A 19,074-nucleotide genomic window follows, 5' to 3' on the forward strand; every position below is an offset into this window, starting at 1 on the left:
TCCCCAAATGCCTTGACTTGGCCAAGAGCTAATTAGCACACAACGGCTAATTTGGCGTCCTAGGGTCTCCGGGTGTTATTTAAACACTGTTATTCTACCCATCACAAGGATAACAGGGGAAGGCAGACTTCTCTCCTTCAAGCCCATTTTTAAAGGGATGGCTATAGAGCTTCACGGGAGATTAAGGGGCAAGGCCAGGAGGTCTCTGGTGCAGAAACTCTGGATGTGGCAAGGCTTCCCAGGGAGGTGGGGCTAACCCTGAGACCTGAGCTCCAGAGGTCTGCCAACTTCCTGTTTCATGGAAGCTGTCCAAGTAGAACTCAGCCCACGTGCCTTACCCCATCCAGGCAGGGAAGGAAGAGATAGATACAGCAAGATCAGGAAAAGTGAAACCGGGGTTCTGCAAGGAGCACAGAAATAGATGCTCAAAGAATCAGCACAGGAATGTCCTCCAGGTGGAGCCTCAGTTTTCCCTTCTATAAAATGGGAACACTAGCAATATTTCCTAGAGTTGTTGTGAAAATCTGATAGGATAAAAACACGGGGTCTGAGCATAGCCTTGGCACTTAAGGAACACCTAAGATGATGTTGTTTTGGTGTGAGCCTGGCATCCCTTGGTGAAATCCTCCCTCTGGCTCCTGGCTCATTCCTTCCAACTCACAACCTTGAAAGAGTCAGGCCCTGGCCCCTAGCTCCCTGATTGAGGTGATGGGGTAAAGGGGTCTGATATGGGAATCGGGTGCAGTATGACACTGCTGAGTTCAACTGTTAAGCTCCCAGGAGCTTGGAGGACATTCACACTTAGCCTGGCATCACCTCACTGAATTCTCCGGGTCTGGGTTTCAGGGTTTAAGGAGCTGTGACTGAGGCTGCATATCCTCACCCCTCCCCTGCCCCCTTACCATTCAGGACCCCACAAGGCAGCAAGATCTGCTTCCAGCTAGATTGTTCTCTAATCCATCATCTCCCCCTCCCCCTCCCCTGCCCCTTCTCCTTCTCCCTCCAGACTTAGTGTACAAATACCCCTCCTCTGTTCCCTTCTCTCTCTGCTGCTTTCTCCATCCACTCAGCCTCACACATTTTTAATTCTTTGCAGCTTCTGGGGCATCTTCCCAAAGCCCCAGACCCCCATCCTCCATGTGCCCAGCTTTCACCGAGGCTACAGTAACCACCAGGTCCCCACCTGCTCCAGTGGAAACCCGGAGAAGCACTTAGGCTCCTGTAACCTCTTCCAGGGTGCACTGGTTCCCCTTCTGGGTTGGCACAGCCCATTACCTTGTGCAAGGATGCAGATGGCCAAGCCCTGCTCACCCATGTGGGACCTGGAGCAAGTGATGACCTCGTGGTGCCTCGGGGTACTATGAAGACTGGTACAGAAAATGGACACAAAGCACTTAGTGCAGGTCAGCGGAAAGACCTGGGGAGCAACCCTGCCCCCTTGTTTGTAACAGGACTATGAAGCCCCACTGGACTCACTGCCACCCCCAGTCTCTCTAGGGCCCCAAAGCTTTGCTCTCAAGCTGTTCGGACAGGAACATATTCTGTGTGTACTAACTCATACCCCACGCCTGCTGCAGCACCTGTACCCATTTCTGGATGCAGAACCAAGGGAGTTTAGTGAGGCCGGAACTCAGGTGACTAATGTCACCTAAGACACACGCTGGAATTCCAGATTCCCAGACTGCTCCACTGGCGTTTCCCATCTAACAGGTCCAGGCTTGGCATCCTGGACTCTATTTATTAAGTGTCAGGGTGATTCTTGTGATTGGGAGAGTTGGACGCCAGAGCTGGCACAAAGTGTCGAGACCTACTCACTTGTTACAGGTGAGCTCGCCTGGCTGATCACACTGGGGTGGTGGAGGTGGGAGGGGGTAGGAGGGACTCTGGGGCCTGGCTGTCACTGGCTCAGACCCAGCAATAGATGCTCAGTCCATAACCTTGCTCCCAGCTTCAGCTTTAATCCCCTTGCTTATAAGAAGAGACCATGGACCCCTTAGTGTATCCGGGATGGGGAGGAGTCCGCTGAGTGGTGGGGCCCAGCCTGCAGAGCGCTGGGGCTGTGCTTGCTCCCACACTGTGGCCATCCTTTGTCATTCTGGTCATCAGGCTGGCAGGCCTGTGGGGCGGGAACGCAGGGGCTCTGGAAGCATGGGGAGCCCCCGCGCAGAGCCCTTCGGCAGCGGCAGCGCAGGATGGGGAACGAGGAGGACGCTTGAGGGCTGCCAGGCCCAGCGGGTTAGAAGCACCTTTGTTTTGGGAGCCGCTCCCCCAGGCTGCCTCCCTCCCCGCTCAGCTGAGGTCCCGGTTCTCACTTTTCTCCCCTCTTCCCCGCTGGGCATTTCTGCCTTCCTCCCCTGTCCCCCAGGTGCTCGCCCCTGCTCAGCTCCGAACTCCCCGCCTGCGCGCCCCTTCACGGGTGATGCCCTCGGTGGGTGTTCTCGAATCTTCCCTTGCAGTCCTCCTCGCCCTTCTCTAACGTCCCTCTTCGGGCTCCCCCTTCAGGCACCCCTGTACTTCTCGGTGTTGGGATCCCCGGAACATTCCACTCTTGGAGCCTCTCTCTCCTCCCCAATTCTCGCCGCAAAGCCGGCCAGACCGCTGGGACCCGAGGCGCTTGGACGACCCCTCCGCGCACCCCCACCCCCACCCCCGTGCCAGTTGCGCGGGGTCTGTTTGGCTCAGGTCGCAGCGGCCGGAGTCCGGCCCCGAAGGTGAAGGGGAAGGTCCGGGTGCCGGGACCCCGCACAGCTCATCGCCACGTGTCCCCAGCGCCCTTCCGCTCCGCAGGACTGAGGAGCCCTGGGGGCCGTCGCTGGCTGTCGCGACTACCCCCATTAGTTCCCACCTCATCCTCAGCACAATTGTCTGCGTCCATTTCTCTTTCGAATAAAAAGAAGAACGCGGCAGGGGAATGGTCACATTTTAACCTTGACCTTAGTCACTATCTGTGCGTGTGATATTGAAACTTTATTTTAAAAGTAAAGGGAGTAAATTTCTAAGAAAAAGTTAATCCCATTTGGTCTGATGATGTTATTGAAAAGGGAGGAAGACGGAGACAGGGCGTTGGTGGGACTTGGTGTTTCGGGTTAGAAAGGAAAACAGGCAGCAGCTGGTTGCAGAGGACCACAGACCCGGGTTTGCTCACCCTGAAGATCAGTTGTAATGAGGAATATTTCCTACCCTTGGTTCTGGGAAGCTTCAGTGAGGAGTGAACGAAGGAAGACTCAGGGGCAGTGTCAGTACTAATCATGATCATCAGTATGGGACCTGCTCCATTTCCGGTGTGGATCCCTGGTACCTCTCTGAGCTTCTGGTTATTTTTGGAGCCCCTATTTACAGAAGCCAGCTGGGATGACAGAGCTAGGGAGGGTCAGATTGAACATCACAGAAACGGGACACAAACTCTTCCATTCAATGCCACCAGCCGTTGCTCTGGGGCAACCTTCCACCCCTCTGACTTCATGAACTCCATCCACAATCAGAGAGGACCACGCCAGACGGAATAGTGAGTGATCGAAAGGCCAGTTCCCAGATAGAAACGCCCTCCCTTCAGTAAAGAAATAGTAATTCTGACTTCCTGGGTGACAGGCAGAGGTATGCTCTGGGTCTGTGTGAGACCTTCATTTCGTCATTTTTCTCTGTGGTGCTTGAAACTTGAGCAACAAACATTCACTGTTGTTATAACAAGACAAAAGAATAATATCGCAAACATGATTTTTTTTTATATAAAGTAAAATAAACAAGAATGGGCCAGTGAGGGTGGGAAGGAATCATGGGCAACTTGGGACAATACAGAACCGATTCGCAGCTGCAAGGAGCTGGTAATATCCCCACTTCAAGGATAGTTGTAGAAATGGAATGAGTTCACCTAAGAATATGTAAAACACTGCCTGGCTCATAGTGAGTAGTAAGTGTTAGTGGCGTTCTTATTGTTGTTAAAATATTCACCCTTTGATCCTCAATGCACACATAAACTGAAATTCAATTTCCATGCTTGCATTGAGGTTTGGTCGGAAGCCTCTTCTGCCTCTGCAATGGCTGATAACCTTGGCGCTGCCTGCTCCCCTGGAATTTGCCCCCCTCCCCCGCCCTGCTTGGGTCTGTGACAAACGCCACAGTCCAATTTGGAGGGGAAGGCAGCCCCGCCGCCCCAAATGTCTTTGCTGTTTTGCTGATTTGACTGTAAACGGGACAGCTCTGTGTCCTAGCTGCTTTGCTGGGTCCTGTCCTTCCCCTGGGCTGCATCTGTGCAGGACACAGGAGCTTAGGATAGAGAGCTGCATTCACAAAATTGTAGATTTTTGTTGACTTAGCCAAACTATCTTATTCTTACTGCCTCCCAAAGCCCACGTGTGGAGCCTACTGTGAGTTTTCTGGGAAGGTTGAGCTGCCCTGAGGCTCTACAGTTCAGGGAAGGGAAAACTGTGGACAGTGGAAGGTTTGAAAGCAGTTTTCGATTCTATGGCCATGAAGAAATATATGGTAGAAAAATACTGAAAGGCTGGGGAGAGGTTCAAGCAATTAAAACAAGAAAAGAATTTGCAAAGACAGCACATGCATAATCTGAGCCTATTTTTAGAAAGACAGAGAAAATAAATAACAATAATAAGAATAACTAAAGCCCATTGGATGCTGACTCCAGGCTTTTCCACAATGTTGTGTGTGTGTGTGTGTGTGTGTGTGTGCACAACACACCAAAATGTGGAAAGTGGTTATCTCTCTGTAGTGTCATTTTTGTGTTTCTTTTTCCCTTTTGTGCTGTTGTGTGTTTTGCAGATATTTCACAATAAACGTGTGTTACTTTTGTAAACTATTTCTACAAATTTCTTTTAAGCAACATGAACAGTCCTTCTGAAGTGGAAACACGGTAATAGAAGCGGCATCTTTGAAACCAGAGGCTGGCCAGCTTTGCGCTCCCCCACCCCCAGCACTCGCTGGAGCCCCCGTCACTTCCTAGGACTGGATCTTAGCTTAGCAGAAGCCTTTGCACATACTGTACTAGACAATCAATACATGCTATTAAATAATATTTTTTCAAAAGGATGTTTCACAACCTCCCCAGCCACATCAAGTTCCAACAAAAACTTTCCAGTCTTGGGCAGGCCGTGTCAGGACTCCTGAGCTGACTCTGCCCTTTCAGCACAGTATCTGTTCTAATTGGGCAGGGGGATTGTGGGGGGTGAGGAAGAGAAGGACAGCAAGAACACTCATCCCCTCTGGTACCCAGCCCTGAGCCAAATGCACCGCAAGTCTCATTCCATCTGACCGGAACCTTCTGGAAAAAGGGTGTGGGGTCCCCACATTTCAGATGAGGAGGCCAAGGGCTCCGAGAAGCTCATCTCAGCCCCAAAGCCATTTGGCTGGGATGGGAGGGAGCAGCTCACCCTTCCTTGTTGCTCTTACTGCTTCCTTCCCCATCTGTCTTAGTGGTAGATAAATTCAGCTAAAAAAACTGCTCAGTGCCACCAAGAAAATCACACTGTTGTTTTTTAACCAAATCGGTCAGCCAGTTTAATTAACACGGGCAGGCTGATAGCCCTCGTGGTGGGTCTACAGAGAGCCTGCATTGATACTGCAAGTCTGTATCTTAGCACAACAGCTCTGCCCTGGGGGAGGGCGCGTTAGAGTGTTATCTTGTCATTACAAAAATAAAAGGCTGGCAAACTATTTGCTCAACAGTGAAATCAATTTATAAATGGCCTTTCCCATGTGTCCTATAAACTTCTCTTTCTCCAGAGCGTGAGGATCTGGGTTTGGGGAACGTTTGTTTTAATAAAATCAGACATTAAGTAAAAGGAGGAAAATGTTTTGTCATCGACATTGTGATGAATGTAGGGTGAAGTGTATATTTCACGTGACTCCTCTCCATAAAATACTGTTCAACAGTGTTAATCTATAAGTTTTAAATGGAATCATTGCTACACCCAGGCTAACAATCCCCCTCCGTTGATAGGAATTCGATGCCTGTGAATTTTAAGTGCATCGCTAACCTTAGTTAATTAAATCATGTGACAAACACTAGAGCTGAGGGGTGGTGGGGATTGAACAGAAAGAATTTTTAAGCAGCTTCTGTGTCCCAGCACCTTGGGCATTCGTGGGCACCTTAGCACAATTCATTCTCTCTATCCATTGATCACCTAAGAAACCCAAGGTGCCCAGACAAATCAATACTGATGTAACAGAGAGACTCAGGGGTCTAGCTGGCAGCTACAATTCTGGGCCAACAGTTTCACAGGAAAGATCTGGCAGCTGAAGCCCTGGGTTTGCACCCCAACTCTACCACTGATGACCTTGGACGAGCTATGTCAGCAGGTCCAGCGCTAGGGTAAGGAGGGAGGCACTTAGTTCATGTACAACACTGAGGGGAGACCACAAAACTCAGTCATCAAGATACATCATGTTTTAATGCAATATTTTTAAAAATCACAATGAATGCAACAAATCCATAATAAACCAAAAAAAAAAAAAATCAGAATTTTAAATAAAGATAGGATCCTACCCTACACACATCTCACCTGATCCTGACTCTGTATCTTGGCTTTATTTAAACATTTGATATTTTGCTTCTCCTGGGTTTACTTTTGTGTTATTTTAGATCTTTCTTCCTGATGGCTGAGTTTTTCAGAGCTACCCTCAATTTTGTGCCTAAGGCAAGTGTCTCCCTCCCTCCCCTTCCTCCCCAAGCTGTGAATAATCTCAGCCCTCTGAACTTTCGTGTCCCTAGAAACCCCAAGGGAGGGGCCTCCCCAATGCACCGGGAGTGCGGGGATCCTGAGGGTTTGCAGCCGCAAGGCAGGGTGTAGAGCACATGTTTGACTTCTAGTCCTCCATTTTTCACTCATTCATTCACACATGGTATTGTGCTCACTCATGTGCAAAGCCCCAGGGCCAACTCCTGAAAAACTTCCTGAACCTCGGAACTTACAGTGTAGCTGGGGAGACCAGAAAATGCAGAAAAAGTGAAATCATAGGGTGGGAAGGTGGAGCTGCGTGAGTGAGTGACTTGAGTGGTCGGATGGGAGCACATTCTAGGATCCACCAGCTGGGGTGGCCCAGGAGGCCTCCCAGGAAGAGCAGGGACTCTGCCTGGGACTCAGAGAAATTGAAGAGTTGGGGGGAGGGAGGGGAGTACATACCTGAGATAACAGACATTAAGGAAATCTCCATGTGCAGCAACTTATATCTCTAAGGCAAAATGTCCAGTTGAGTTACAAAGCTCTAAAGAGAGTTTTGGAAAACGAACCCATCCCTCCCTTCAAGGGGAATTCCTCTTTCCTTTCTGGCTGATACACATGAAGACACAAACACACACACACACTCACACATCAGCCAGCACCCCAGAAGGAGGCCAATCTTTCTACTTCTCCCTCACTCCCAGGCTGCCCAGAATGACCACTCACCTCCAGAACAACCGAGAAGCCCACATCAGAGTTTGCTCCCCGCTGGGCATAAGTGGCCCACGCTGCCTTCTTAGGTGAACTTGCTGGCAGGTCTCCTGTCCTTGGGCAGCTCTTTCTAGAGGTTGGTCACATCTGCTTCTCACCCCCCCCCCCCATCTAGAAAAGTGCATCGAGCAGGTGTCTGCATGTCACTCAGCTCTCATTTGTGGTGTCAGTTAAGTCCTGAATTCTTCCATAGAATTCTTAAATCCTTCCTCAATCCCTCCCGCCTGTGAGCAAGCCCCCTAAATCCAATCAATTAACACAGCCCAGAAAGTCAATCCGTTTGAATGAAAGCTAGATGCTTATACCTAATCACCTATCCCGAGGGGCTGGTTAAACCAACTTGTATGTCTGCAGGAAGGAGCCCTGGGCAGACACAAAAGATCAGGGAGAACTGTGTGTGTTGACATGGAAATATGTCCCTGACATATATTATTAAGGTAAAAAAATCAGGTTCCAAACTAGCAGTCTAGTATGATTCCACCAGCTTTTAAAAGGTTGTGTTGTTCGAGTGTTTATACAGAGAGATGTCTGGGTTGGGAGGGCTGGGAGCCACCAAATGTTGCCAGCGATTACTTTGGGTGAGAAATTGGGAAGGAGCATTTTTAAAAATGTCTTCTTTATATTTTTTGTAATTATTAATATTTCTACATGAATATGGGTTATCTCTGTAATGAAAAAAAAAGACCTAAGCTTTTTTCATTTAACACTTTTAGTGAATAAGAAATACTCAATTTTCTAGGTAAATTCAGAGACAGAAAGCAGATTAGGGGATGGGGGAGGGAGCCTGGGAAGAAACTGCTTAAGGAAAATGGAGTTTCTTCCAGGGCAATGAACATGTTTTGGAATTAGATAGGGCTGGAGATTGTTCATCGTGGTAAATGTACTAACTGCTATTGAATTGTTCACTTTAAAGTGCTAATTTTCTGTAATGTGAATTTGACATCAATTTAAAAGAAAGTGCCAGGCTCTCTCTCTCATGGGACAAGCCACCTAGTCAATGATCTATTTATCTTCAAGTTATGTATTTAATAATTTCCTGGTTTGGAGAACAGTGGTTGGTCAGAGGACTGGCTCATGAGCCACGGGGGGCCCAATTTCTGACTGCGTTTGTGTAACCCGGAGGAATGGACTACAATGGGACTCAGATAAGTAGTTGGTAATGTTCCTTCTGGTTCAAAAATAGAATGTTCTGAAGAAAGAAACATTTTTATGAATGACATTTGATTATTCTCTTATAAACCACGCAGATCTTATCTTCTTACCACGGGGTTCTAATCTGACATCCATTGAATCTAGACCTTCCAGAATCTTCTTTGCAATAACAAAAACAAACAAACAAACAAACAAAAAACCAGGCAAGTATCCTTTCTCTCTGTCCCTTTCTCTTCTTTCCATCCCTCTGCATTACATACAATATTGAGATGCCTTATAAGAAATAAATATTTAAAAGGAGTAAATCATCAATGAAAGATGTAAAACTGAGAGAAATATAAACTAGTGCTGAATCTAAGGATTTCAGGCGGAGAAATCATTAGAACACATCCGTCGAGGCTGTGAAATCCCGCACAGCTGGCCATCTGTTCAGTCCCACAGATATTTACATGGTGTGTTTACCTCCAGAGGACTCTCACTCCGCTCACCCTCATGAGACTCCCAAGAGGTCTCACGATAGAGGCTGAACATCTCTTCGTAGGAGGTACAGACACTGAGGGGTCCCCAGACCCCTGCCACCACTCACCCAAACCTCCAGACCAACCGGCCTCTCCTTCACCCCACCTATGCAGAACAAACACGCTTACTCCATGGCAACCGGCTCGTCGCATGCGTGCGCGCGTGCACACGTCCAGACCAGACAAACATAGTTTTATGTCAGTGGTTAGGAACACAAGCAACACTCAACATGGGTGATTCATGACCCAGGTCCATCTGAGCAAATGTGTCGTGAAGGGGGTAAGATGGGGGGCGCGAGGTTCACGGAGGGAGGTGGGAAGGCGCTAGAGAAAGGAGCGAGGTGAAATGGCTGATAATGGTGTCTCGCTTTATCTGGAACCCCATTTACAGCCTATTTGTTGTAGGGCTTCCCATGCACATCATTTTCCTTTTCTTCTCGTTTTTTTTTTTTTTTTTCCAGATTCTCCTCTCTTTTGCCTTCAATCTCCCCCCCCCCCTTCCTCTCTCATCTCCCCCCTCCCTCCCTCTCTCCTTTTCTCCCTCTCCCCCTGAGGAGGTCCAGCTGGAAGGAGACAGCGCTCTGAGTTCAGTTGGTGCAGACAGGACTAAAGTAAACAGACTGGTCATCGGGCAGGCAGTTAGCAGCCTTTGGACAGATGATCAGCATTGGGCTGGTGGCGGACCACACACACGAAGCCCCCTCGGACCACACAGGCATCCGCCTGCCCGGCCTGCCTATGCCACACGCACACACAGGCCGCCCTCGCCTCACTGCGCCTTTCCTCTGCGCCACAGGCGGTCTGGAGAAGTGTCTAGAAGCACCCGCATGCTGTAGACCTGTGGCTGACCCTGCTTCTTCCACGGGGCCTCCGAGAGTCCCTCAAACCAGCGTATGCGTGTCTCTTCTGGAGACGGGGCTGGAAGAGGCTGAGGAGCAGGACCTCGGGGTCACATGCTTTGTGGTCACTGAAGGTTATCATGGCACCCCTTTGAGGCCTCAGTTTCCCCATCTGTGAGCTGGGGTGCTACCAGCAGCTGCTGATGTGTGGGGTATGTGGACCCCTGCCTTCCAGGGCCCACTGCTCATCTACTCTTCGGATTCCCCTGTTAATATGATTTCCCAATGGCCAGTGGTCTGCACCCATCCTGAGGCCTGTGGTGAGCGGTGAGAGGCTGCTCTGAACGCTGGTCATGTGTTGGTAGACAGCCACCTTCCTGCCTAGACACAGTTCTAGACCTTTCCCTTGAAAAGACCTTCAAACCCAGGGGCTGCCTGATACGCTTGAAGCTGCCTCCTGAAAGCCTTGCCAGGTGGGAGGCCTCTGAGCAATGCTTGCTTGTAGCCGCCCCTCCACCCCCACCTAGTGCGTGCAGAGAGAGTCCCCGCCACCCCCTCCCCCCAGCAAGGTCCTCCCTGCTCCTCATTTCTGCTGGCACGAGGTGGGCGGGAAGCCAAGAGGAGAGGGTATCCAAGTTTCTGCTGCTGCGCCCCGCTCAGCACCCGCCCTTCAAACACCCTGGGGTGAAGTCCTGACCCCTCCTCAGTCCATCGCCCGTCTCTGAGAGGGCTCGCGAGTCCTGGACACCTCGCTAATGAGGAGCTAACCGAATAAAGACCCTGCCTGCTGGCTGTGGTGGGGCGAGCAGTGGTTTTGGCTCAGGGCACCCTCCTTAGAAGGACCCCACTTCTCAGACTCACCAGGCTTATCCACTAGAGACATTGCCCCCAGGGTGATGGAGGGGGCGCAGGCTGAGCAGAGAAGTCTCCATCCCAGTGACACTTCGGGCCACAGCTCCAGGTGGGTGTGTGGCCTCGGCGCCCATGGCACCATCTGCAGGCTTTGCTCCACTCCTAGCACAGCCGGTGGCTGACCGGGGCCATCTGTCTTCATTACGCAGGTTTATTTGGGGAGGTGAGCGATGGGAGGCTGTCATGGCCGAGAGAAGGTTTGATCTATTGGCAGATGTGCTTTGAAGGCATCCTCAAGGTTGCCTTTCTGCAGACCACAGCGAGGTGGATGGCAGCCCCGGGCCATCCTCCTGCCATGGGGTGCTTTCAGTCCTGGCCTGGGAGCAGCCCCCTGGGAGGGTGGGTGTGAGCTGAGCCTTTGAACTCTGCACTGCTGCACATTTAGCTGCTTCTTCCTGTCCAGTCCATTTTTACTGAGCACCTACTGTGAGGGGTACTGGCTTGGCTCTGAGGACACAGTGATGACCACCAATGACAGGAGCCTTGTCATCTGGTGGAAGAGGCAGACAAGGAACAGAGAAGTAAATCGGATTCTCAGAGAGGGAAGGGAAAACAAGGACAACTGGACAGAACAGGACAGAGATGTCTGGGGCTAGGTAGGCGCTTCTGAGCCAGCAATCCGGCAGCCCTTCTGTGGCAGGAGGGGCTTCATTTGAATTTTGATATCAGAAACTCTTTGAAAATACTATCAAATGAGAATTGGTTTATCTGTGACTCTGAATCATCCTTCCAGGTCCAGGTCTCTGGCCCCCGTGGCCTCCGCCTCAGTTTTCTCATCTGAAAATTGGGCACAACAGATATTCCCAACTTCTAGAGTTCCTTTGAGGATTGAATGATGTCATACACACAGACACCCAGTGAGAGCTGGAGAAATGGTGGCTGCGGTGGTGACTGTTACCGCGAGGGATTCTCAGCATCTGCCGGTAATCTTGGGTGGAGATGAACAGAGGGTGGAGACACCCTGCCATCTTGGGCAGGGAGGAAGGGCATAGTCCTGTCCCTCAAGGTTCCATCAACTGCTTCACCCCATTCCTCTGGATGGTGTTGAATTATTAGTGAATAATTATATATATGTGTGAGAGGCTTTCCACAGAAGATGCATCCAGAAATCATTTTCTTCTTGCTAAAATAGGCATTGATGTAGCTTGCAAAGCCATATAAAGAGGGGAACAAACCGATATTAACAGGATGGAGGAATGACCTAGAGAGAAGAGTGAGGAATTTATTGGAATACCTTTAAGAAATGTGAGATGGTTACTGCTGCTATTCCAGCACCTTTACCCACTAAACCTTCAGGCTTGAGATCCTGGCTCCATCCCATGTGAGGGTATGATCAAGTCAAGTTAACCTAATCTTCCAGAACCTCAACGTACTCATCCATGAAATGGGTCTACTCACCCCATCCCCAGGAAGATTGCGAATATTGAATTCTAAAAGGCAAAGCACAGGCCCCAACACATCACAGGAGAGGAGTAAATCTGACTTCCATTTTCCCTTCCCTCCTCCCTCCTTCCCTTCTCCTATGTCTCATCGCCCTCCATCCTTTTTTTTTTTTTTTTTAAAGAAAATCACTAAAGCATGTTACAGAGTCACTGAAAACCAGGAGACATCCCAGCGAGGACACTGAAAGCAACCACTGGAAGCTGAGCGTCATCAGAGCTTGTCCCGTCTACATGGGGAAGCTGATCAGCTCCAGGACCGGAAGCCTGATGTGTAAGCTCTGAGCACTGCATTCTTTGCACGGGGTTTGTGTCTCTCTTCCACATGGCTACTACCCAGGGCAGGACCCGTGGGGGGAGAGGAAGTGCCGGCTCCCAGAGAGTAAAGTCCCCCGTACCTTTCGGATCAAGGGAGCAGTGACACTTAACTTACTCTGAGCCAGGCGCCTTGATGTTCATGTGCTTCGGGTCACGGAACCCTCTCACCGACAAGAGTCACTGCCCCATCCCAAGGGTGGGCTGCCCCAACCCGAGAGTGGCCCAAGCCCCGAAGCTTCGGCATGAGACTTCCATCTTCCACCAGATGTTGGCCGCTGAACAGACAGAGTGAAACGCACCAGGCTATAAAACAAACCCCAGCGCCCCTCCAGCGTGCACAGGAATTACATTCGCCTGTCAGGGCCCAGTGCAAGCATAACACAGACCCTCCTCTCCGGTCCCCAGCATGGGAGGCGTTTTGACTCCCGCTGAGAAACACGAAGGTCATGCCCCGTCGGCTTCCCCATCTGCCCTTTCCTCACCAGGGGGAAATCTGACAACAGACTTGTTATTTATGCAGCTTAATGCAATCCAGAGGCTATTGGCACATTGCAGGGAGAGGGAGAAAGGAGTCTGGCCCCACAGAAACCAGTTTCACTAGCAGGACATCCATAAAGGGGGACGAGGAGGAGGCTTTCTGAATCAGGGGAGTCTCCCAGGCAGCGCTCCGGGGACGGCGCAGCTTCTGAGGTCTGCTGGGTCCAAGGCGCGTGTTCACAGTGTAGCCTAGTAGGCATGCAGTAAACACGCCTGATTAATTCTCTCCTGGGACCTGTGCAGACAAGGAGAGAGGCTCCCTGGAGCCAGCGTTTCTGTGGGGTAAAGATGCTCGGTGACTTCCAGCACGCCTCAGGATTTTAATGTACGGTCTCTGAAACTGGTACTTCCTGGGAGAAAAGCTAAGTTGATTTCTTTTTTAAGGTAGATTTTTTTTTTCTCCCCAAATGTTTATCTTCTTCAAGGACTCAAGGATTCAGAAACAACACGAAACAATTATTTAACTCAGAGGTGCTATTTTGTTTTTTCTCTATTTTATTGACTGGAGGTGATGAGTACTCATGGGAAGACACAGCCATTGCGTCACACAGACCTGATGTGACCTGGGCCCCACCACTCACTGGGTCTGTGATCTGGGGTGGGGTTGCTTGATGTCCCCTTCCCTGGTAAAATGCGACGGAGCTGGAACTTAACCCCACAAAGCGTGGGCTAATTAGAGATGAGAACGCAGATGACTCAGCTGAGCCTGACAGGGAGCAAGCAGGCTTCGAGTCCTGGTGACTCTTACCATCTTCTCCCTCATCCCCAGTTATAGGCCATGTGGCAAAGGGATCGTACACACAAATGACGGAACCTGGAGGCCTGGGTTCAAATCCTGACTTTGCCCCTTGCCAGCTGTGTGACTTTGGGCAAATTACATAATCTCTCTGTGTGCCTTGGTTGGTTTCTTCATCTGTAAAATGGGGATAATTATGGTTGAGTTCAAGTGAGTCAGTAAATGCAGTGCACTGAGAAGAGCCCTGGCTTACAGTCCGCTGGCTTTTATGATTATCACTCTAGGGGGAACTGCTATTCTGAAACCTTTGATTTACAATCACTTAAAAATATTTATTGCACAAAGAACAGCGTGGCAAAAATGCTAATAAAAAGGGCAAAACCCTACTTCTACTCTGCTAAAACCTATTTTAAGGTATTTTTTGTAGCAGGTAGATGTGTTTGTGTCTTTTGTCACAAAACAGCCCCTAGAGCTGCTCCTCTTGGCCACACACAATATGTGCATGGGAGGGCTGTTCCCTTTTCAATTAGTCCCCTCGTAGGCGCCGACTGTCCCACGGGATCAGGGCCTGTGTGTGTGTGCCTGTGTTGTGTGGGCGTGGAGGTTTACAGAGTTAGTTCTGGCCTTGGTTTTTTAGCTTCAGGTTTTCAAAAGCATTCATTTTATCTTCTCTCCTGAAAAAAAAAATGATAACCTGTGATGGCTGGTTGTTCCATATTGACCAGTACTGTACTCATGGGCTGCCAGGGCTTTGCGAGGCTTCGTCTTTTACAAACTTCCCATGAATGGTGGTTGTTTCCTGTGGAAAATAAATCCTGTGGAGGCAGGATTTTTGTCCTCTGTTTACTGCACTAACCTCTGGGAGAGAACGTTGTCTGGAACATAGGGAGAGCTCAATAATTAATTGTAAATAAATGAACCAATGAATAGAAAAATGAAATAAACCATACAAATAGGATACTTGCTGTGAGATTTTTTTTAGAGCATTTTTTGACAGAGGATTTCTGTGATTTTTTTTTTTTAACTTCAAATAACCTAGGATTCAGTTTAATTTAATCAAAGTAAATCTGGGGATCTAAACGTGCTATCGTGTATTAGTGTAGCATTTTAAATGTTAAAATGATTTACCGCCCCTGCCTTTCTTCAGTTGCCTTTAAAATCCCCTGTGTTAAGTAGAGCAAGTTGGATTCTGCCAGCCCAGGGTCCAGCCTGAGCCCGCCAGCCGGGTGGACCCCCGGGAGGGAGAGCCGCGCCTCCTTGAAGTCTATGGTTGGTGGTATCGTCAACTCTTTGGGGTGACAGTGAGCGCTCATGACCAATGTCCCTACATTTATGCAAAGTCATCAGCAGTTTTCAGGGTTTTCACCTTTTTATCTTCTCATTCCTATCGTTATTTCCTGAGAAAGGACCCTGCAATAAAGCAGGTCCGTCATCTGTTTCTCCCTTTGTCAGTCTCTGTCCTTCTCTGTCCCTCTGTCTGACTGTCCCCATCACATCTCCCTCAGACCCTCCCCTTGAGGGGAGTCAGGAGCCCAGTTCACAACTCACGCTCCCACAGTGTCCGGCGTCCGTGCCCACCGCCTGCTGCTTCCTGGGAATTTCAGCTCGTGTGGAGCGAGGGGCCAGGTCCTCTCCACTCTCAGCCGGGGAAGGCCAGTCTTCTGACAGCTCCCAGCACTGCCTCTGCTTCCTGTTTACTTCTAGGGGTGGCTGGGGACTGCAGGGTCTGTGGACCCCGAGCGAGCCAAGCTGCGTGAGGGGTTATCACCCCATCAGCCCAGATAGGCCACGGGTTCTGCCATCCATCAACTGTCTTCCATTGTCATTGAAAGTTCCCTGTCCTGGAATGTCATCTTATTAGGTGGCTCAGGCCTTGATGTGATGACAGCTTAGAGACTTTCCACAGGGCTCAGTCGGTTGTTTTATTTTTATTTTCAAATTTAGGACAGAAATACACTCTTTTAAAACTCTAATAAAATTTTTAAATAAAGATTTCCAAAAAAAAATAATCAAAATGGAAAGAAGAAAGGAATAATCACCCAACCTCACCACCCAGAAATAATATTTTGGTAAAATCTCATTAAACATCTGTTTATGCAAATTAGACTCATAATGACGAAAGTGTACTATTTTACAAAAAAAAAAAAATGAGATCATGTTCTACCTGCTGCTGTTGACCTGTTTTTCAGTTTTATATCAATGCTATGGCGGGGACGTATTTTCATGTCAACAAAGATAGGTCTACATCATCTCTCCATGTTGGGGCATTTAGATTTTTCCCAAGTTTGCTATTATGTATTATAAACAACACCACAATGAACATCCATTGCACATAAGCCCAAGTATTTACTTGGGATAGACTCCTGGAGGCAGGATAACTGGAATATAAGGCAATCACATGTAAAATGTTGATGTATCTGAGCAAATCTGTGGCTAGCAAAAATTTAACAATGGTTCTTCTGCAAACCTACTACACCTGGGTCCCAGTTCCCATCCCCACATCACCCTGAGTATCACACAATCCTTTCAATCTCCCAATACTCTAGGTAGAAAGTAGCATCTTATTGCTGCTCTCTTTTCTTTGAGAAAATTACTTTTGACATATGTATCAGTTGTTTATGTACCAGGAAACTGGTATACAGCTATTTAAAATCTGATCTTTTTTTTTTATTCATTTTTAGAGAGGAGAGAGAGACAGAGAGGGAGAGAGAGGAGAGAGAGACAGAGAGAGAGAAGGGGGGAGGAGCTGGAAGCATCAACTCCCATATGTGCCTTGACCAGGCAAGCCCAGGGTTTCGAACCGGCGACCTCAGCATTTCCAGGTCAACGCTTTACCTACTGCGCCACCACAGGTCAGGCTAAAATCTGATCTTTTTAAAATTTTTATTTATTGATTTGAGAGAGAGATTTGTTGATCCATTTATTTACACATTCATTGGTTATTTCTTGTATGTGCCCTGACCAGAGATCAAACCCACAACCTTGGTGTTTTGGGACAGTGCTTTAACCAACTGAGCTACCTGGTCAGGGCCTAGAATTTGATCTTGATGCTACAAAGCTCTTTAAATTTCCACAGGTCTGACTTCCACCTTCACACCTCTATCCATCTATGGAGAATACTCATCAGCTCAACTGTTTCTCTCAAAAAAGATTGTCTGGTGTTCGGTGTTGAACATTCTCATAGTTGGGGTGCTCACCACCGCCTCAGCTTGCCCCCTACCCACCAGCTCTGCCTTGTTAAACCTTAAAGGACAGTACATGTGGAATAGCCCCACTGTGCCAGGGACTGTGCCAAGCCTTCCACAGACCATCTCAAGTCTTCAACAATGATGGAAGCACCTATTACTCTGTCCAACTTTTTTCAGTCAGTCAAGGTCACTGAAACACAAAAGGTTAAGTAATTCAACAACATCCCATAGCTATAAAGCAGCAGAATACGCAGTTGAACTGTGTTGCTTTTCAAACAGATAGAAACCGCACCACTTAAAAGGCTTACAAAGGACATGTTAAGCTGGTTAGAGATCTAACTTGGAAAATACTGTCTTAAACTATGGATAACTTTAAAGACTTCTCCTAAAGACACTTTCTTTAGCTGTGGAAGAAAAATAAAGCCACTGTTCAACACCTATTGAGTTTGAGTTTTGTGCCCACAGCCTTAATGGCACCTCAGACTACTGAGAAGGAGGCCAGCTCAGCCTCAAAGATGTCCCAGTTGACTTAGGGTGTCATTGGCTCATTGGCTTTTAGATCACAGATTACATAAGTAAAAAATGTCTATAGTATAATTTAATAGATATAAACCCCAAATTAGTCCAAAGCTCTTACCCCTATCACCCCCCCACACACACACACACACTGGGAATTGTTTTTAGAGATTAAATTTTCTACCTGCAGAAATGCTATTAAGCAGAGCACAAGCATACTTGGCAATGACTTCACTCATCCACTTTCTGGCCCTGCCTTTCCAATTACCTGCTCCCTGTTTCCCAGCTACCCCTAGCTCTAGGTCCCAGAGGAAAAAGCTCTAGCATCAGTCACACTTTAGTATGAATTACTCTAACAACTAAATAGTCGGTTCAATCAAGAGCATTTTTTTTTTTTATTTAAAGGTGGCATGTTCATCCACAAGACGTATGTTTTGATTTGAGCAGTGGAGAAGACACAATTAGTTGGATAGCACACTTTCAGCTTTAGGAAAATTAATTCTTCAGTTTCATCTCAACCGCCCTTTCTGCTTCCTTGAGTACTCCTTTGTCTTCAGTACACCAAGTAACATGTTCAGCTTCTATTCTTGTATGGGCTGCTTCGAAGCTAAGGAAGATCGGGCCATAAAAATAAAAAATCTTTCACTGTGTTTCAAACCAAGCCAAACCGAATGAAAGTCAATTCTCAAAAAATAAAAACAAAACAAAAGTGCACACTGTGATCTCTTATAATGTAAAGATTCTGTCCTGGGCCCAAATCTTCTAGTCCAGCACATAAAGAGAAGACAAGGGTGTTCTCCTCACAAGGTTTCCTTTGGGCTTAGGGCCTGCTAGCTGGGAACCACCACAGCTTGCAAACTAAATTTAAAAACTTGCATCCCAAGACCCCTAAGCAAAGGTTACTAGAGGTCTATTCTGGGTTCAGGCGGAAAAAAAAAAGAAGCTTTATTTGGCAAGGAAATGCCTTGTGAGAAGGCGCTTTGCTGACCAGGGGCATGGAGGAAAGCTGTGACTCAGTGCATTTTTCTTTTGGCATTTACAGCCCTGAAAAATGATTGCAGCTTCCTCTGGCCGCCGGAGCCAGAGCCTGAAGAAGTGACCTTTAAGGAGTCTGTTTACTCCATCCCCAGGCAGAGGGCCCTTGCGTGAGCTCTGCTGAGCTGCACCCCGCCTTGGCGCTGACCCTGGGGGGGGGATACATCCAGACTCGCCAGTTTGGGGAAAAAAAAACATGGATGAGAGGGAGCTGGGGCTGGCAAGGGGCTCCTTTGGGGTTGGGGCGAAGACCCCTGCTTGGCAGAGGTAGGGCAGGGTAACCTCCCAGCGAGGTGCCCTGTGGGCTTGCCTCTGTCCTGGAATGTCCTGCAAAGCGGGTCTGCACTGACCTGCCATTTCATACATTCTGGAAACTCTGCCCCAAGGCCAACATCAACCTGTCCTGCTTTTTAGATGAAACAAGAAACAATTAGCCTGG

At 48.5% G+C, this 19,074-nt stretch overlaps 1 pseudogene; it reads left to right on the forward strand.

Moving 5' to 3' along the window:
* The first annotated feature begins 2,148 nt into the window (after positions 1 to 2,148).
* The window catches only part of LOC136313598 (large ribosomal subunit protein uL5-like), a 78,206-nt pseudogene continuing 61,280 nt past the window's right edge, over positions 2,149 to 19,074 (forward strand).

This window comes from Saccopteryx bilineata, chromosome 9 (assembly GCF_036850765.1).
Source record: "Saccopteryx bilineata isolate mSacBil1 chromosome 9, mSacBil1_pri_phased_curated, whole genome shotgun sequence".
In the NCBI taxonomy this organism is placed as follows: Eukaryota; Metazoa; Chordata; class Mammalia; order Chiroptera; family Emballonuridae; genus Saccopteryx; species Saccopteryx bilineata.